General features: G+C 42.7%; 1 protein-coding gene across 27 annotated transcripts in view; it reads left to right on the forward strand.

The window, feature by feature from the left end:
* Positions 1 to 21,001, forward strand: part of ESRRG (estrogen related receptor gamma) — a 408,522-nt gene that overhangs the window by 118,802 nt on the left and 268,719 nt on the right. The window contains exon 1 of one of the 27 annotated variants that reach the window (XM_056357272.1): positions 1,967 to 2,177. The exons of 25 other annotated variants lie outside the window; for them this stretch is intronic. The gene's annotated coding sequence lies outside the window, so the exon portion shown is untranslated. Of the gene's footprint in view, positions 1 to 1,966; positions 2,178 to 21,001 lie in introns of those variants that run through there. One more of the 27 variants, XM_056357263.1, reaches the window with a different exon arrangement.

A 21,001-nucleotide genomic window follows, 5' to 3' on the forward strand; every position in this document is an offset into this window, starting at 1 on the left:
ATGTGCCTGCAACTACTGCAGTTTCTGATTGTTTCACAACACTTCTGGGAGAATATTATTACCTTAAACGTATCGCTGGCTCATGAATACTGAGTGCCTTTCTTTAGCACAGATGAACTTTGACAAGGCTTTTGGCACTTTGTGGGAGGAAGGGTGTGATTTGGAGGAAGTTTACTAACAAATGTAACAAGAGCAATGGCATATTTTGCACACCAACAGGGAACACGGGGCTGAAACCTGACCAGTTTTGGCCATGGAGAAGCTGAGCTAGTCAGAAGCCCCCCATTTGCTTTATTTGCCACGCAAATGTAACTGTTATATAGCCTATTGACTACACAAGCAACTTGTGATCTTACGCAGTCATTTTTTATGTTCCATTTAACACTTTTCTTGACAGAAGCAGTGAGAAACGGGGCGAAATATTTCTGCTTGTGTGTAGTTGATGGCTGAGAGTCAACCACAGCCACTAGCCTGGCAATAATTTGAATTATTACAAACACATGAGAAGAGTAAAAAGATGCAGGGCGAAAAAAAAAAAATTTCAGCAGGGACATTTCTTAAGGATAATTTTATTAAAAGTTCATGTTTGAAGTGATGTCATCCTTTTCATTCTCTGTATTCAATTGCCTTTCTGAAGCTTGGCATAACTATTCTGATGTGCAGCAAAAATATTACATCAAAGGTGAACGTTTGAATCCTGGCTGAAAAATAAAACGGAGGGCGGTGGGACACAGAGCAGGGGGGAGAACCCCCAAATGACTAAAAGTTCTTAAAAGTAAGATATAAAAGAAAATAATCACTTCTCTCCCCTGACAAATAGTTCAAAAAGTAGCCAACAGTTTGGATCTGGTATGTCACATTGCATACAAATGAAGAAACTGTCACCATCGGTTTCCTTTGAAACCTTTTGATCTTATCTTCTGTAGTAAAGGGCATGTGACTTGATCAGGGCTTCTTCTCTCTGATACATAGTCAGAGTCCTGATCTACTGAAATATCTGTGACAGGTTTCTCCACTCAATTGATATTTTTTTTCCTTTGCCTTCAGTACCTTTGTCTGTGGTGGGTATGGTTCACCCTTCCCTCTCCATCCAGGAAAACCAAGATTCCTAATTTACTTCTACATACCTCTAGTACTTAATATTTAAAAAGCACAGTTTCTGTGAGGTGTTTATATTTTTAATATGAGCTATATTAGTTAAGGTGCTTTAGTTGATTAGTATTTTGGTCCAGAACTTGTGAAGTCAAGGAAAACTTTCCCAAAGGACTAAACTGCTCCTGTGGCAATTGATGGCAAAACTGTCTTTGACTTCTCTACTGTGAAGCCGTGCTGTGAGGGAGAGTTGAAATAGGAACTAAGCCCCAGGAGGTCTCGCTGGGCTCCTCTTTGCAGAGTAAAGGCCAGAACAAAATATTCTTGGGTCCATCTGCTGTCACTGCTGGGCTTTGCTGCCGGGCTCCTGGTGGGGGATGCCCTTGCTGGTGGTCGCCCCAGGGTGGTTTCTGCCCCTGCTGAGACCCCACAGCTGGAGGAACTAGTTTGCAAAATTTGTGAGGCTTGCAGAAAAGACAAAGTTTATACCGATTTTCATATTTTAATTTTTTTTCTCTCTTCCTACTTTTTCTGAGGAAGGTAAGCAGTGATTGAGGTGGCCAGGAATTGTCTCTACCCAATCTCACTAATTAAAAAAAAAAAAAATAAAAAAAAAATGCTGGAGTTATTGAGGCAAAGCAGTTTTAAAATGGGTGAAAGTTAATGGCCAGTGTTTGCACAGGAGGTCGGACTGGGTGATCTCTTTTAGCCTGCAGCCAATTAACCTCTGAGTATTCAGTGTTGCCTTGCCCTGCAGCCTTGCAGATGGGGAGCTGTCTAAGAGAAACCCAAAGATTTCCCGGTCCATAGGAGTGACCAGGCTGGTAGTGGGCTGCCTGCCTGCCTGAGCAGGCTCTGCTCTGTTTGGTTTTCTGCTCAGCTTCTGTCGCCAGCACATCTCCGTTACAAGTAACGAGCTGATAGAGACTGGAAGAAAGCCTGAAGCGTGCCAGCTCGTCTGGGAGGTGCAGCTGGGTAAAGTGCAGCAACAAGTCATTTGCAGTGCTGGTACTGAAAGCTGTTACACAGAGCAATTTTGTTCTTCAGTGATTTTAACACTGCTAGCAATTAGATGCTTTTACGTGGTAAGTGTCCCTCTACACGCTGAGGTGGCTCATGTGTTCTTCAGAGCTGGAAGAAGGTGGTTGTTGGATGCTTGTGCAGAAGGATGTCTTTGGGAGTCCTTCATCATGTGAAAATCTTCTGGGAGAACCAGAATATGTGGGGCCGGTCCACCAGCATGTTCTTTTGTCACTGAACTTCCTCATCTCCTGGTTCAGCAGAGTAGGAGAGCACATCAGGGCATCCTGCTGGGGCCCAAATATGTGCTTCGGATGTTTTGCTTCTTGGCTGGCAAGAAAAGTTAGCTTTGCTAACTTGTCTTTGTTTCATCTAAAGAATTTGGCTTTTCCTGTATCTGTGCTTTTTCCCTTATGTCGAGTGTTGTGTGAGGAATAAGAGCTGGTATTGAATAGTGGTGCCTGAAAACTGATGGGTTTGGTTGCTGAAGGGCCTGACTATTGGGATCTGACAATGTAAATGGCATCCAAATCAAAATGGATTTGCCTTTTATCTGTTAACACCAAAGCAGGTCAGATGGCATAACTATCAGCGTGGGTGAAAAAGCAGTCTTCCCGACGCTCCACAGGACTATCAGTTCAATATATTCTGGATGCTTCAGCCCTGGAGTGTAAATGGCCAGGGACAGAAACCCCAGGGGGTTGCTTCCTTCTGCACCATCTGGAGATGTTTGCTGGCTCCCCAGCGCCATTTATCTGGGGTAGGGGGCGCTGGAGCTGCCAAGCAAAGAGGCCTGCTGGTGGTGCTGAGGGCTGGAAGAAAGTCTTGGATGTGGCTGGAGGTAACAGGCTGCCATCGTGACTCCCCTCTCCCTTGGCTGGCTGGTGGGAGGAGGATGGTGGGGACCTGACGAACTCACCACTTCCCCACCAAGGAGTGAGGGTGTGATGCTTAACGCTCAACAGCAGGGCTTAGGAGATCCAGAAAACCACCTATTTGCTTTCAAGGCTTACTCTGCAATCAGCGTAATTTCTCATGAGGAGTGAATTTTACGGTAGAACAGAAGGTTGGGGAATGGAGTGTTTGCAAAGGGAAAAATAATTATATTTATAGACTGGGAGTCTAAGACCTTTTTGGACCCAATCACTAAATCTGTCTGCTTTGCATACAGGAGGCAACTTATTGGATAGTTTAAAATGTTGGCTACTTTATAATAATACTAATAACAATTTAAAGATTTTCCCAGCTGTTGGAGGATGCCATTTTTCTTTCATAGGCCATTATGTATGCAAGACCAATTGGTAAACTGCAATGTACTGTTCTGTAATTATTCTCCCCTGTAGCTTTAATGAGGAGATCTGCGTGCAGTTTGATGGGAGAATATACTCTGCCAACAGCTACATCAAAAATCAAGACAGGTGTAATCTGCTTACTGTAGTCTGTGAATCCTCACCATGTGGCTATGTTATCTCTAGTGCATGTTTATAGAAAGATGCTTGTAAAAGGATTTAATTTAATGGAATAATGGTAACTGACACTATGAAAATGAAGGGGCTCAAATAATGTGGTGAGCAGTCATATAAATACTAAAGTAGATGATTAAAAAATTGCTATATTACGTCATTCAGCTAACATCATATGAAAGGAAAATACAAATTAAGCCATGTTATGTACTAAAAGAAAATGCATTCTTTCTTACTAACCTAGTCTTGGAACAGACCTTGGAGAAAACATAACATTTTGGACTATGCACGCAGAGATGCGTGCCCACTCCTGCAGTTGCGCTGGTGTGGGCAGATGTGCATGCCTATTGCTGGAGCTCTGCATGGGCACGTTTCCAGGACTGGAGTCCTAAGAGCAGAATATCTTTTAGAAGGCAGATACTCTGCTGAGCTGTAGCCAAAACCTGCAACTTTCTCTCAGGTGGAAGCATAGTTACGTGATGAAAGGACCGGTAGAGACTTCAAGAACCCACTCTGTGGTGGGGAGGCTTAAAGATACTCACACATGATGGGCCTTTGTTTCCTTACCTGTACAGGAACGACAACAAACTATCAGTAGAAAAGCAGCGAAATAACTTACTGTTTTGAAGCCTGTTGAGAAAAAGGAGCATCTCCTTGCTAGCAGCAGTTATGCAAGATTGTTCGATTGGAAAGATAGAATTATTTAGGCAGAACTGTGAATCTAGCTCTTCTTTTCAGAGGCTGAAAGAAATAATACCCAATCACTTGGTGGATGTGATTTATTAATTATCAGTCATTCTTAATCACCTGATACTGACATATATCTAACACGCTGGAGAGTTTAATATCTGAAAGAATACTTACCATGATTTTTCTCAGCAGTCCATTTTTAAGTGCTGGGGGGAGATAATGTGGTGCCAGCACTTAGGTATTGTGTTTCTGATCCTCTATGACTCTGTCCTTGAACGTGGAGCGTGAGTGCACAGAGGATGGCAAAAAGTTCATAGCAAGAACTATGCTAAATGCTGCCGTGCTTCTCACTGAATTGCTTGAAAGCCTTTGGCTGATAGAATTTGGACATCTTGTGACACTCAGATATTTTTTTTTTTATATTTAACCTTTTTGATGTTAAGGTAAATGGATCTGAATTATTATCCATGCCAAGTATAGTGAAAGTGCATGATCGGGTGTATTATGTTACTGCATCAGGCAAATGTATCTTAAAAAAAAAAATGCTACTGAAAAGCACTTCTGTTGGGGAAAGATGGGGTTGGATGGGAGTTGGGCATCGCTGTTAATTATTCTTATTATGCTGATCTCGCTCAGGTTTTGAGTCTGGTGATTGCACTGACAAAGGAGCAGCCTTGATTTCTGCACATATGTTACAGTTACTTGTAAAACTGGGCTCACAGATTGCTCTGAAGCTTTTACTGTTCCTGCAGAACATTTCCGTATTTCCAGCAGTTTGATCACAAATGCAGCATCTCTCTCCTAATGCTGTGCAGGTTGATAAAACAGTTGCCGAGCTGGAGTCCCTAAAGAAATTATTAATTATCTGGTTAATGTGCATCAGGCTGTGGGAGTGTGAGATTAATCACCAGTGCTGGGATGAGTTGCTGAAGTGGATTTTGGTTTTTCGTCTCCTGTCACTCGGTAATGGCTTTTCCTTCCTTCGCCATCAGGTGAACAGGTGCGGAGGTGCTGTATTTTCATTTTCCTGTAGTCGGTAACAGCCGGTGACCAGGAGATGCCTTTTTCTCAGTCCTGCTGCATGAGCAGTTTACAACATGGAGCGCTACCTGCTCTGGATGTTCCAGCTGCGGGAGGTGCTCCGGCAGCACAGGACTGACCTGGGCCTGACCAGATAAACACATTTGAACACAGGCGCTTGGGGAAGGGTGCCAGGGAGGAGTGCTGGGCTGAGCTGCAGCTGGCTCTTCTGTATTCCCCAGGTCTCACAGGGGTTGACTTGCATTTGGATGTGGAATCGCAACTTGACTCCTATTTTGAATGTATTTATAGTACCCAGAATTTTTCGGTAAGTGAACATTCAGCTTGCCTCCTTTGTTTAATATAAACAAAGGAAGAATGTGCTCCTTTATTGGAAAGTTACAGGAGGTTCTTCTAGCTCAGTCTTCAGTGGTACCAGCCTTAAAGCCAAAGGACTGCATAAATATTCAGCCATGGGAGAATAAGTCAGACTCCTTCCAGTGGTGGATCAGTCAGGGTGCTCAGCTGCAGTGTTGCAACACTTGTCCTGCCCCGTTAACTGCTCTTAACTATCAACAGCTACATCAGAAATTGTTCAGTGAAGCCCTGATGTTCTTCCAGAGGTCCCTACTGGATTACATACGCTTGTACCCCTCAGTGCTCTGAAAAAAAACCCTGAGGAGTAATTTGTCTTTAAAATTTACAGTGGTGTTGCTACATGAATCTTGTACGTGAAGCCGTAACAGCTCTGCCTCTGGGTCAGGACCATTGGCTGGAAGAGTCTTTTGTTTTAGTGACTACTGGTGAGGAGAGGAAGGACGGTGGGATGGAAGGAGCTACATTGTATGCATCTAAAGCAGACGGTTTGCCTGAGGCCAGGGGAGCATCTTCTAGCTAAGAAGGGAAAAAGTTGTAGACAACAGCACAACAGTTGCTCCACTAATACGCATTGAGGGACAGAAGTAGGGTTTTGACCTCTTTCTATTTATAAAGTCTAGTCATTTGAATTATTTCATCTCTAACACAAGTGCCTTTTCTCCCTGAGGAAGTTGTGTAGATGACCACAGCTATTGAGACACTGAGGTGCATGGCACTTGAGACTGGAGACCTGTTTTTAACCTTCAACTTGACTATGTTGTATCAAGCACACACTTCTCTGACGTGAACATGTGGGTATTGGCCTTCTTCAGCTTATGGCATTTGTTTCTTCTTGGCTGAACTAGTGGTTTTCTTGTCCCTGGTGAACTGAAAATTTTTCATTGCCTTGCCACTTCAAAGCAGGCAGAAACGTACTTGTATTTGAGATTGCATCGCACTACTTCATCGCTGAGCTTTTACTCCCCATGTTGTCCTATCCTGAATCCCTCTTCAGCTAAAGATGTTACCTTGGGAGGGGAGGAGAGGTGTGTAGTTCTCGGAGAATTTGCTTTTTATAATAGCAATGTGCTTCAGTCTGGAATCCCTGAACAGCCCCATGGTGGCGTATGCATCCATTTGTTTGGCAGGCTATGGTATAACTTGCCATTAAATGTAGGTGACCTGTTTGTGTTTGAAACCCCCTAACCAGTGAGTCAGCACAGCAGCAGTGGGGTTTTAAACATTAAGTAGTCTTTGGGGCTTCAGACTGAGTGTTTGCATCAGAGCTGTTTGGGTTTCTGCTCCTTGTAGAGCTTCCTGAGCTTGTTGTGATAAGTAAAATCAAGTTTACTTTAAGCTCAGCAGTTCCCAGCACTGAAGAGATAAAAGGGGGAAAATAAGACCTTTAGGAGACAAGAACACTGTCTTGATGAGAGGACTGTGTGGGAATGCAGGTCACTCCTTTCTGCATGACTTTGATGGTGATGTGCCCGTTTCTTTATGCATGGTTGTGTGAGGGTGCGTGCAGGTGGGCTTGCCTGTGGTGGTGTAGAAGTCATGCAAAAGGAGTGTAAAACTTCCTTCAGTGTAGGAACCATAAGGGCAGTAACTCACCAGACTCTTCTGTAGCTGTTGATCTCTGGTGCTTAAAAATAAGTAGAATAGCAGACTTTCAGAGGAGTAAATTGTGCAAATCCATGCCTAATTTACATGTACGATCACCTTGGCTGCTTGTACAAATCAGGTAATTGCGCATGCAAATAGCTAATTAACACAATTAGCTGATCTGCTGATGCAGTCTCAGGATCTGTAAGTGTGTACTAGCCATGTATTCATCATGTATCTGCAAACCAATTGTATGAAAGAAGTCTAAGCCCTCATAACCATTTGCAGGTGTGGGGAATGGCTTCTTTTTTAATATCGCAGTTTTTTGGCTTTGGGATGGAGAAGCGTCTAATGGGGATCCCAACTGTTATTGCAGTTGGGATCCAAAATCACTTAGGTTTATTGGAAAAATTTCACTTCAAAGTAGCAAGCTGGCATCACTGCTGAGGCACACTCCCAGCACTGCAACCCATGGCCGGCTAGCCGGTCTGGTGGCACGGAGGCTGCAGTCGTGCCCATCTCATATAAATTGCTCCACGTGAGCACAGGGCTGTGCTAGCTTTGGCCTATGGCTTCAGAAAAGTACCTGTGAACAACACTTGTTAAATATCTACTGCTTATTATTTTTAGATAAGCAAAATATTTCAGATTTTAAAGCTGCCTGCCTCCTCCTACCTTGGTGGGAAAGAATTTACTGGAAAAAAAAAAAAAAAGTTAGAGAGTGCGTCTCTGGATTTCAGCTGTTTGTCCAACTTAAGAGCTCTCCTCCTTAGCATTTGACTGCTGAACAAAAATACCCAGGCAAGTTTAAACAAGTAAGGTGTCAAAGTTTTGTAGCTGCATCAATGGACACGAATTAAGAGTCCAGGGATTTCAGAAGTGTTGTTCCCATCTTTCTTTCTATTATTTTTATAGCTGTTATGGGATGGACAGACACCCTTAATCATAGTAATTATGTATATTTTTAAAGCAAACATAATGTGAACTTGCAATCAGTTCCTACAAATAATTTGTCGTCAGCATTTGTGGCTTCAGGTTGAGTCTGCACAAAAGTAACAGCATAATCTTCTGAAAGCAGGTATTTCTTGAACTACCTTTAAAAAAAATGTTTCCTAGTTATAAAATAGAAAACTGAAGCCTGTGTATTAGACTCGTGACTCTGCTTAACATCCCAATTGCTCTCTGAATTTCCTTTCTTACAAGTGTAGTAGCTTTATTTTAAAACAAAGATGAAATATGCCAATACCACATAACTAGCCAGGATTCAAATCCTAGCAAAAGGCTCATGTCCAAGACCACACCACTGTGTTGTCTTTCATATTTCTCACATAGATGTCTGTGGGATGTAGAGTTTTCCTTACTCAGGGGACTTCAAAACACATTGAAAAGCAATGAGTTAGATGCTGATTGTGCAGGGACTGCGCTGGCAAAAGGAGCGCCTTGTTACATGCTCCACAGTAACACTCTCGGATCCTTAAAATCTGCTCTGTGAAGGGAATTTAATGGGGCCGGGAAAGCTGGGATGTGTTGTTTACTGCTGTGAAATGTTTTACTACCATTTAGGTAGCCACCAGACAAAGACCTAAGGGACTTCGGTGTCAGACCTTGTGTGAAAAAAACATATTTCTGGTAGAGCTGTGCCCATCTGGTGGTAGGTGGGTGCAGAGTTGAGTGAAGAGTGTCAGCCCTGAGGGGGTCGTGAGGTCCCTCCCCTGAGGGTCAGGGCGTTTCTAAGCAAGTACAGGGAAAGCCCCTCAAATGTAGAACAAACAGATAAAAACCTTCTTAAAGGTACATTTTTAAGAAAGCAGAATGAAAAGTGTAGTGGAGACTTCCACGCTTCTCTGCAAGGTACACTGTGAAGAAGCATAAAGCCTGTAGAGAGCCTCTGTCAAGTTTTGTGGTGATGCTATTCAAGGTGGGAATTAACACGCACACCACCACATCACACCACCCTTCCCACCACCCTTCCCCTTCAAAAAAAACCCAAAACCAATCTAGAAAACAAAACAAAGCCCAAAGAGACAAGAAGTCCAAGTCTTGGATGCTAGTTGGCATGCTGATGCCTGAGAGCGCATCTAGCCCGCAGCTCACTCTTACCAGCCTCAGGGTCTGAGCCCTGGGAACAGAAGGGAGGAATCTTCTCCCTCTTCCAGCATGTGCTTTGCAATTATGCATGGAGTGACAAATAATGATTAGCAAGGAGCTGAGGCCTCTGTGCTGTGAAAGGGAGCTGGGGAGGATGGCTTTACTCCTGGCCATGCCAAGCTTTCACCTCTGCTTCTTGCTTGGTCTTCAAAGGAATGGTGGTAGCTGTGTATTAAACGCTTTATTTAAAACTTTGTTTTGACAAAACCAAAAGCTTTTATGTTTTTATAACCAATTATTTTTCAATTAATCTTAAAAATTAAAAAATAATTTGCTGTAAAAATCTTTCCCATTATTGATCAGCCAAATTTCCTCATGGGTGACCTGGAATTGAAAATTAATGAAAAATGAGCAGTCTGCTTCTAAAGGCCAAACAATGAGACTTGGGGAGAAAGAAAACTGAAAGTAAGACAAGTAAAGTTTCTTTAGCACTTCATGTTGGGACACCTTAAATCCTGCTTTTAGCAGGTTGCAGAACCGCTTGCAGAATTGGGGCCGAGGCTGTAAGATGCTGAAGTGCCTCGTAGAAGGAAAAACTCCACACGTCTGACCTGACACTGGCTGTGGGCTGTACAGTGTCGGTCAGAAAAAGAAAGAGCCATCTATTAAACTGTTTGGAAGTGGGAAGAGCAGACATCATACTTGGGTATGGTGATGACTTCTACACTTTTGGTTAGTTGAAATGCTGTTAATATCTATGAATACAGGCTTAAAGCCTTTTTTGAAACCTTAGGAATTACCTGTCCCTTAAAATGAGACGGCTGTTTCTTTGGCTGATCTACAGCCTATTGAATTCAGTGGGAAAACTTCTACTTGTGCTGGGATAAAGTTCCCAGTCCCTGCTGTGTTTTAAGGACTAAAGGAAAAGGCAGGGTTTGTGTGCTCTGGAATGGCTTGTGAGCTTCTTTCAGAAAGGATACACCTGCCAAGCAGGGAAGCAGCACCTCTGTTCCTAGGCATCTCACTTGGAAAGTCCTAAAAGTTGATGGTATTTTCTCTCCAGTTACTCATAGACATTAAATAAACTGAAAATGCAGTATTGATGCAAGTGCCAAGTTGCTGCAATGTGCAGATGACTTTTCTCCTTGGCCTTTCCTGTCGAGGACCGTGGTGCCGGCCAGAAAGATGGCTGATTGCCTTTGCCCAGTCGAGGGATGTTTGAGGAACCGCTGATGGTTGAACTCCTCTAAAATGGAGCTGATGATTATGAAGAGGAGAGACCAGTGCTAACAGTTGGTAACCACAGTTTATCTAAAAATATGTGCCTGCAGTTCAGGAGCCTGCTTGAAATCTCTCACATTGTGATGTCCACAAAACATGATCTGCGTTATCTCTAGGGGACGGAAGACTATATTCCCTTCTGGCAAGAGATGGCTTCCTTTGTCTTGCAGCCCACAGCCTTTTGGTGTCCCTGGACCTGAAGGCGGTAGCACTTGGACTAGTCTGTTCTGCACAGCATGTAGGAGCGTGTGGCCTCAGCAGTGCGAGCCTTGGTGAGCATCCTAGCGCTGGCTTCCAGGGAGCTTTAAATCCCATTTGGAATCCTGGGTCTCTATCTTTCAGTTTCTTTGTGGCTGGGCCTTGCTTGGGTATTTTTATTAAAGTCCTGTGACGAAAATTGTGACGAGTGGCTTTGTGCCTCTGGCACAGTGGAGTGCTCTGCAATAATGGTGTTAAGTTTGTTCCCCCCCCGCCCTGAAAAAAAATAATCTAGTGGAGTCATGGAGAGCTATGCAGGGAGTTTAACGCAGTAGTCTGTTCATCTTGGTCATTTCAGGCTTATTGACGTTCAAAATCCAGTGTTCTGCACAAGTGCAGAGTTAGTCTGTGCTCCAGGCAGGATTTTCTTGTGGGATGGTCTGAAATGGTTATGTGGGCTTCCCCACAACTTCCCAGTCACGTGTCTGGTCTTGTGCACTGAGCACGTGTTTGTCCTCATTCTTGCCTTCCCTGTCACAGCCACAGGGTCTCTGTTTACAACACAAACAAAATGCTGTGAGAGTTGTTTCCTTTGTGGAGAGGATGAGAGAAGAAGCAATATCTGAGAGATGGTAACAGTTCCACCGTGTGCTGGTACTGGGGACAATGTGGTGATACTTCCTACCACTTCTTGATCCCCATTTCCATGGAATATATGCTGTTACACCCTTCAGAAAGCGAAGGAAACGTGCCTTGGAACAGACAAAGAGAAAAGAATTGTGTCTTGTCCTGCAGTACCTTTTATTTACGGAGTCTATCCTGGGAGCCTCAAAGCATCGCTAACTGTAACAGGAACTCAGAAGCACAATGACTGAATTTTTCCCAGTGAATCAACAAGCATATTGTATTGACATCTAAGGTTTGAGGTCTTTGTATATCCCTGGTGCAGGAACGAAGCTCCCAGATCAGCTGCTGCTGGTGAGGAGACGTAGATGCATTATTAGGGATAACTTGGTTTATCTCCTCTGACACTTTTCTGATATCTCTTGATCATTAAGGTCTGGATTAAGTGGGAAAAAACATTACTTGCACGGACGTTATGTAGCTTACGCTTCAGATCTTTTATGAGAGAGTTTGGGTGCTTAATGTCTTCTAATTCAAAAAGACAAATCAAAGTCTTGTGTACAGCTTCCTTCTGTCAGGTGCCGAGATGGGGGTTAGGTGAGTGCTAATAACAACCCTGGATATTTGAAAGTCACACTTCCAGATGCATTTAATACAGTCACAGATAAAACTCACTGAAGAGGAAGGGGTTTTTTTGGGGGGTGGTTTTGCATTTACTTGGTGGGTTTAATGATGTTTTAGAGTGACACTGAGAGTAGTGTACCTTGGGAGAGCAGTCACCTGTATCTTCTTCCCTGTGAACCTTCATCATTTTTGTGAAACGCTGCTGTGTCAGGAGCTTGCTGTACGTTCATCCCTGGCATTGGGGGGAGATGGCTCTCCAGCAGTGGAGTGGGCAGCGTTGCACAGATGAGAGAAGGTGCTTGGCAGATGGCAGGTATTAAGAGAACAGGAAAAATAGGTCTGTGATGTGTCTGGCTGCCCCCAAACCCACGTTGATTTTCAGAGAAATATGTGGGGGTTTTTCAATATTTTGTTCCAAATTCTTACTGTGCTCAAAATGTAGCTATTTATTAATATAAATTAATGGTTTTTATCTTGGCTGTGCAACAGAATGCAGAAATCAAATGTTTTTGTCTTTCAGCCTGACCAGAAGTGCCTGTTCGGGTTTTACAGGAGCTGAACAGGTGTTTCTGGTCCCCCTGAGCTGATGAAAGATCAAGGAAACTATTGCATTGCTGTGCTGTCATAGTAGGAACACCATAATAACATTGGAAGACCCGTCCTTGGGACTGATGTATTTAGCAGCCCGATGCACCCTAACCGGGGCAGTCCTTTATTTATCCAAGTTTGTTCCTCTTCAGCATTTTTCATCTGAGGATTACAAAAAGTGGACTTTACCCTGTGAAGCTGTTACCCTAACTGTTTATGGATAGAGAACTGAGGCTAAGATAAACTGTGACTTCCAAAGGTTACCTCACATGCCCGTAGCACAAACAAGGAGCTGTGTGGCTGTTTCCTGAGCTGCTACTTTTTCTCCACACTTTCTTTGCCCACGTGGGAAGAAATTAATCTCTACACAGGGTCTAGCACAACTTTGCATAAGCAAGGTTCACTTAAATTGTCGAGTGAGACCTGTTGCTGGTGCTGCACAGAGGGGTGGATTGGTTGAGAACTTTGTGGACCGCTTCACAAAAAGACAAATGGCCACATGGAATTTGATTTATGGAGAAACTGCTTCCAAGGAGAAAGCAGAACCTCAGCATAAGTAGATCTGCAAACTAATGACGTAAAAATAGCTTTGATAATAAAAAGCTGGTAAATAAAGGTCTGGTAGCAACTGGGATGTATGTGAGAGGCAAGCTACGTTGATCTGAGTTTGGAGGAATTTATTCCTTCACAGAGTTCCTCTGGTTTAACTCGGTCAGTGCTAGGTCACTTTCAGTTGAAGAATATTTATTTGTAGAAGCCTAAAGTCATCTTCCTGTAAAACAAAACAAAAAAGCCTGCCCAACTGCTGGTTCAGGCTTGCTCAGAATAATCCAAATTTGTTTTGAAGGACTTTGGGGATATATTTGCTTCTGAAGATTCCCATTCTTCTGTATTTTCTTTGCCAAGTGAGTAATTAGTTACTCCTTGATTATTGCTTATCACTTTATACTTTTTCGTGGAGACAGCAAGGGACTGTGAGGCTGGTAATAGCTATGTTCACATCACCTTTCTTTCTCAAACGTGGTTTTATTATCTTAAAACTAAGTGGGAGTGAAACAGTTTTAAGTTCCTGTACTTTTTTTTTTAAAAAAAAAAAACAAACAAACAAAAACAACCTGGAACCCTGAGTACTTTCCAAAGCATCCTTGGTAAGTACCAGGAGTGTGTACTCTCATTTTTCTTGCCTTAAATTGCTACACCCCAACAGCGCTGATCCACATCTTTGGACATGCAGACTTGACTTAAGTGGTCTTAGTCTCATTTTCATCCCATTGCTAAAAATTTTCTTTAGTCTTTTCAGATGTTCCTAAACATGGCAACAAGCGTGTGGCTCTGCAACAGATGCAATTCTTTCTAGGTCTCTGGGTAACATTTTAACCTGTGTAATGTTCACAGCATAGCATCGTAAGTAATATTCCAGGAAATACGCTGCTGCTTGTTAAAAAGGATAGGACCCCAGAGATGCCTTTAAATATGCCTGTAAAGTGAGAGGTGCCAAGAGAAAGATAATATGGCTGATTATAGTTATTTACCTTACATTTTCATTCGCCCTTAACTGGGTGTAATTTAGGGGCATGAAATCTCTTATTGGAAGTGTATTTGCATTAAACAGCTCTAAGCAACCATGAAAGCGCAGAAGCTGAAAAATTGACAGACTGGGTTCCTAGAATCCCAAAGTAGCATTTTTGTAATAGGCATACAAACAAATCAAATAAACATGTTTTGCTTCAACAATTTAAAGAATATGGTCTTTGGAGTAATTTGTCTTTTTTTTATTTTTTTTTTTAAACTATCATTTCTAACCTTTTCATTGCCTATCTCTAGTTTGCAGCTCCTCCTAACAATCTGTAGCAATTTCCAACCCAGCTGTTGTGGTTGCAGAGCATTGTGCCTTTGTTTAGCTTTCCCTGAGCTATCAAATCGGCCTATAAAGGGGATTACCTGGCTGGTGATGTTGTTTTTCAGGTCTGCACTTTTTAACAAATTATTGTTTCACAGTGGCTCTTCCCACCCCCTGCCAAAAACAAAAAAAGAGAGGGGAAAAAAAAACCCTAAAACCCCCCCCCCCAAACCAACCCAAAAAAGGCTCTGAAAATCAGACTTTACAGTTGAACGGAATAAAGTCTTGCAAGTAGGTACCTTTGGATGGCTTTGATAACCCCCCTCGCTTCCTTTGCAAGTAGTCATAAACAAGTTGAAAACAACTGCAGGAGTAGTGGTTCTTCTCAATGGGGTCATGTTTTTGTAGCAAGACTTAAATTTTCCTGTGGGTTTTATTTAAAAAAAAAAGGCCTTTTTTGTCTACTGTGTTGGTGTGTGCTAATCTTGAGAAATTTATAATACGACGGTGTACTATTAAACAGGTATGATCTTCCACCTCAGCCTCCTAGTAGTCAGTCAATTCTTTTATATCCATTGCCTCTCCCACCAGGCAGTTTGTTTAACTAAAGTTTGCAAAATGTTGTGATCTTTGCATGAATGGAGTTATTGAAGTGAAAAGCATTAGCAATATTTATTTCGGTAGGTTGTGGAATTAATGCCTAAAGAGAAACTGGTAAAACATGCTTTTTACCTATACAATAGAGTCTTTAAGACACTTAATTCATGTTTAAGAATGCAGACATGTCTGTCTGAATTTATATTGTGGTATGTATGCTCCCCGTATCATGCTGTGTCAAAAGTTTTCTAACTATGTTATTGAAATATATCTATAGTATTCATATTTTTAGTATTATGTCGAGTGTTCAATGGAAGCTAGTGTCTGTCTTGCTCTGCTTAGTGCAGAAGATATATTTACTGTACTTGAGTGTCTTCAATTTTGGTTCTCGTTTTGCAAACACAGTACATTTTAATTAAGGCTTGTCACTCGAGATCTAATGAATACATTTACTGTAATGTCTCCGTCTTTCAGGAGGTGAATTTGACTTAGAAATTGTCTCTGACAGAGGGGCTGATAATATCAGTTTAAAGATTTCTTCTCTTCCTGGCGAAGAGTGATTTGCGTGGTTTGTGCTGCTTTTGCTGGGTACGGGGTAGCAGGTTTCATCTAAAGGATCACAGAATGATGTTTATTGCAACATACAGACAAAAAAAAAATCCCTAAAGATGCAGATGCACGTTTAGCTCGGAGAATGAACCTGCATGAGACTGCCCTTTCTTTTTTTGCTTCCCCTTTTTTCTTGAACACGGTTTCAGAGGTGGTTTATTGATTATATTTGGAAAGATTAAGAAACTCCTCTCCCCAAATCACCCTTCTGTTAGCATGTGAGAGGACTTTGATCAAACAAACAATGAATTGTCTAATACACATAGTACAAAAAAAAAAAAATCCTATAAAAGCAGGTCTCAATCAACCTTTTACCTGTGCCTGTTTCTACTTTGGGGGTGGGAACTGCCTGAGGAGGGTTGCCATGCTCCTGTGTCTCTAACTCATGTTACTGTTGGTATTAAAACTCCTGCTTTTAATGTCAAGTCTAAGCCATAATAAATTTTACTGCCATGTAAATGCCATTCTGTGTCCTGTTGTGCAGGAAAGCACCACAAAGTGAATTTGGTCTTCAAGAGAAAGAAACTAAGGAAAACCTCAATTCTTCTTGCTTTTCAGTATTTCAAACTGGAATGACTTTCAGCTAGTTAAATCAGCTTATATTATGGTGCTGCCTTCTGATCCAGTGTTACGAGGGGCAAGGCTTTAGTCCCCAGGCTTCTGGCCTAGCCTCTTCCACCAGCAGCCCTCACTGTAGGAAGGGCCTGGTGCAGGGTCGAAATAAAAGGAAGGTTCTGGGGGAGCGCCACAGGGCGCGGGCAGGTCTCCTGCCCCAGGGTCCGTGGTGGGGGAGGCTGCCCGCCTCAGGGCCCTCCGCACCCTCCCAGCCCGCTGCCCCGGGCGTGCTGAGCAGCGCTTGGTGCGGCGGCGAAGCGGCAGGGTTGGGCCGCGCTTGTGGCACGGGGGGTTGAGGGTGGGAGAAGGCTGGTGGGATCCCTTGAGAGCATCCCGTGCTGTGTGCAGTGCAGTGATGCCCAGAAGAGAAGGCGAAGGGGTGGCTTCTTGCTCGTTGTCCTCAGATGCCTTTGTCGGGTATTGTTTGGCAGGTAATATGCGATTCACCCATGACCATCCAATGCAAATGTTTGGGAAGTGCTATTGCGTGCGAGGAATCACGTCATACCGAGAGCAAAGCCCAGGTTTTCAAACATGCTTAGGCACTGCGCACTGGTGTCCTCACCCAGGGTCCCGGCGGAGCTCTGTGGTGGCCAGGGGACCAAAGCTGCCTTGCCCAGATTGTGCCGCGGGTCTCATCCTTCCCTCCAACAGCCCACCCCCGGTGCAGGGGAGGCAGGCGCATGCTCAGGACCAGGGTGCTGTGCCCTCTGGCAGCCGCCGCCGAGGGGCAGGGAGTTAAATTCTGTGCAAGGCCCTGAACAGGCTGCCTGTGGGATGGCAGGTTATGGCTGATGACAAACATGTGCCGCTGATGGGTACATGTTTTTGTGACCTGCCTTAATTTTTCTAGCTGGGCTTTTAATTGCCAGGGAAAGATAGGGACAAATACAATTTAAAAAAAAAAAAAAAAAGCCAAACTAAACAGAGCTATAGCAAGGCTGTACAAGGAAATACGTTTTAGAAAGATTTATTATTTTTTTTAATTAATCGGGATTTTGTTGTCGGGCTAAAGCAGACTAAAAATAAACAGCTGTACAGTACTTCATTAAGCTGCCTGCTTGGAGTGATTTTCCCATTGATTAGTCTCAGGGCTAATGCTGGTTCATTCCTCATTTCATTGCTAATTAACATCAGCTCTGCTCCTGACCACTTGACCGCACTCTTTTCTGTGAACATGTGCTGGTTTGGCAAGTAATAACTGCTCCCTCCCTCTTAAAAGAGAGAATTAAGGGAGAAAATAGCTATCAAGCGTAGATCTCTGGCTGCTTCTACTGTAAGGAGAGCAAACTGTAAAACCGTATCGGCCTGTACGAAGGGTAATAAACATAGTTTACAGAGCGCAGGAGTTTGATTGAGGAACTATGTAAATACAGATGATGAGCTCAAGCTGCTGTATGAATTGACAGGCTTGGCTCATCTCCTGTCAGCTGAGTTGATTCAGGCTCTTCTGGGATGCTCACGGTGCAGATTGCCTGACCCAGGGGCTTACGGCTGCTGGCCATCAGGGAGGGGGCTGCGCTGGATGGGCAGCACTTTTCCAAGTCTCTGCAATGTTCTCGGAGTCCAAATAATGAAGGATGTTGGCAGCGGGTACAGCAGGAGCAGGAAACAATGCCATGGTTATAGCTTTGTCAGGCCACTTCCATGCAAGCGGAATATAGATGAAAATAGGGGAATGAAATACTAGAATTGGCATGGATGCACTCTGAGAAAATATCTAACAACTTTAATGAAATTAGCAGCCTCTGTTCTGGGTGAAAAGGTCAATTTTTCCATAAAACCCAAGTAAACTGGCATTTTGGAAAACATCTACTAAACTTGGCACAGAATAAATAACATTATCCCGAAGTCTTGGTTCAATTCCAGATCATAGCATTTTCTTTTAATTGAATTGGGTATTACATTTCATTTTCAGAAAGTTGGGGGTTTTTTTGTATTCCTACATTTTGAAGCATTCATATCTCAAAACTAATCAGAAACTCAGCCTTATACAAATCTATCAATCAGGAACAGTCACTGGAGAGCAAGCTTGCCTGAGCGATAATCCTTTTCTACCTACTTTTGAGCAGAATCCTAATTCACTTGTTCATCAATTATATATTTTATATATTTCCACCATTAATTTAATGGATTTAGGGCTCAGTCTTGCAAACACTTCTGCACGTGAGCAACTTTATTCATGCAAGCAGGCTGCTCATGTGAGTAAAATTAACCATGTGAGATATTTGTAGGATCAGGCTTTGCTTGTATCCACACATAAAGCCATTGCTTTCCAAATTCCCCTTCCTTGATCTGTATTAAGTAAAAGCATCTTCTACTCGCATGATCAAAAAAACCCCAACAAAAACCTAAATTAATTTTAGTAACTATACTAATTATGATAAAGATGGAGAAGTCATTCCTATGCTTAAGAACTTAACCTCGTTGGATTGGGAAGGGCTACCTCCTAATTAAGTACTGCATGATTGGTTACATCGTGTAGCCTTCATGGATGGTTTTGGATTTGGCCTCAGAGCAGGTAGAAAATCCCATGTTGTTGACACCTGACTTTAGACAAGGCTAAAAACAAAGTCTTCAGCACAATATGATCGGTTGGAAATGGAATTTTACTTCTTGTTCCAAGGATACATCCAGCATCTCCTCTTTCTAAAACAGATGCCTATGATATTTTTAACTTGCCTTATGATACTTCCATTTCCAGTCCTGGTTAGATACAAAACAGCAAACAAATATTTTTACATTAATAATAAAACAAACCAAGAAAAAATATTTCCTTGGATGCTTTTAAACTCTAAGGAGTCCTGTGTCTTGCTTTTGGTAGGTCAGTAGTTACACTCCCTTGCTTGCATTAAGATTATTTCATATTTTGCTCTCCTGTGGAGGGGTGTCAGGAAACTGTAAAATGCTGATTCTTTGCTGGCATAAAAATAACCCCAAAGTTCTTTCTTTCCTCTCGTTTTTCTAGTGAAATAAGCATATCCATGTCCTTTTGCACGTATGTATTAGGAGCAAGCGTAGTTCTTTTGCACAGTAGTGTCCAAGCCACTTGCTGGCTGTCCCGTGTTGAGGTGAGCTTTCTGAGCAGCTTCACTGGCTGTGGGATGCGGGGTAACACCAGTGGGCAGCCCCCAGGGCACAGGGACAGGCTCTGGAGCCCCCGTCACAGCGTTGGAGGGGACTCTAATGGTGATGGAGAGAAGAGCAAGCAAATGAGCCAGGCACTATGGGCAGGAGGTGGTGGGTGCCTGGAATATTGCAGATTTAGCTGGGCAATAAGCCTGTAGATGGTTCCTTACCTGCTACCAAAGCATTTAATAATGAAGTTAAAAGTTGGGTGTTTTCCATTTTGCCTCTTCATTTAAAGAATGTCAAAGGAAGGAGCTAACGCAGTTTTAAAAATCCTTATGAAGGTGGCATGCTTTAAATGAGATCTTAGAGGAAGCTGACCTGGGCGACCAAAGCTTTGTGATCCTCAGCAGTGGGAGTATTTAAGATATAAACCTTATGATAAAAGTGCCCTTTCTGGCCTTGTTATCCTCACTATTCAAAAATAAAATGAATCTTTGAGTTCTCGGAGTTTAAAGTTACTGTCAAGGCCTCCAGTCGTTTGGTCTGTAAGTTGGCATATCATATTAAATAAGCTTCAGTAGCTTCTTGTTTCACTACAGGCTAGAATTTGGAGAATAAAGTACGATTAATAGCTCTTACAAACCTCTGGATGGACACCCAAAGGAGAGGAATAATACAGTTGCAGTATTACAAGTCTGCAGCATATTAAACATTTTTTTTTTTCCTTGGGAAAGGATTTCCTGTAGAGGTCCTGAAGAAAAATAAGTTTCATTAGTCGAGCGTCGAGCAGAGATAGAGCAACAGGATTGATTGTAATAAGCCTCTCCTTTTTACCGAAATCCATTACTTTCTGAGCTATTAAGTGATGAAAGGGATTAAGAGAATAAAAAAATATAAGCGGGACTGTATTCGTAAATCTAATAAAGTTGATAACAGTAGAGCATTTTGTGAAATTTGCATGTGAATTTATAACATCCTAATCCATCGGCAGGCAGCGTAGTGCTGCAGAGGGAAGGGGGTGCACCATGCACACAGGATGAAAATGCAAGAGCAGAATTTCTGGCCAAGAAGCTTGCTTTTTTTTTTTTTTTTTTTTCCATATGGATATCCATATGTTTTATCACAGATTCCATACTTTTGGTGCCAGGATCCATATGTTTAGCTTTTGCTCAAATAAAAGACTAAAATCATTCTTCATTATCTCTTTCTTCCTAGCTGGTGTTTTTGTAGACATAACCAAATGTGATGCTAGATGTTTGAGGCATACCCAGATAGGATGCAGTTGGATCTCATCAGAGGTATTTAAAACCAGTACCTGGGGAGTTCAAGGGCTAGATTATCTTCTGAGTATAATGCCCCTTGACAGCGCTCAAACGGTGCGGGGGGTGCTATCATCTGATTGCAAAGTCCTGGCAAGGCTTTCCCCTATAAAAGAGAAGCTCCTTTGGGAGCAACAATGAGAATTTTCCTCCTTTCTGTTTTATTTAATTCTCGATCTGCACCTCTGCTTCTGCTGTGAGGGGTGTGTGGTGCAGGGAGATGACATGACAGGGCTTTATTTTACCTTTCCTTTTTCTGCTTGCTGAGGGCCCGCAGTTGGTAGAATAGCAGCAGAATT

This window comes from Falco biarmicus, chromosome 12, assembly GCF_023638135.1.
Source record: "Falco biarmicus isolate bFalBia1 chromosome 12, bFalBia1.pri, whole genome shotgun sequence".
In the NCBI taxonomy this organism is placed as follows: domain Eukaryota; kingdom Metazoa; phylum Chordata; class Aves; order Falconiformes; family Falconidae; genus Falco; species Falco biarmicus.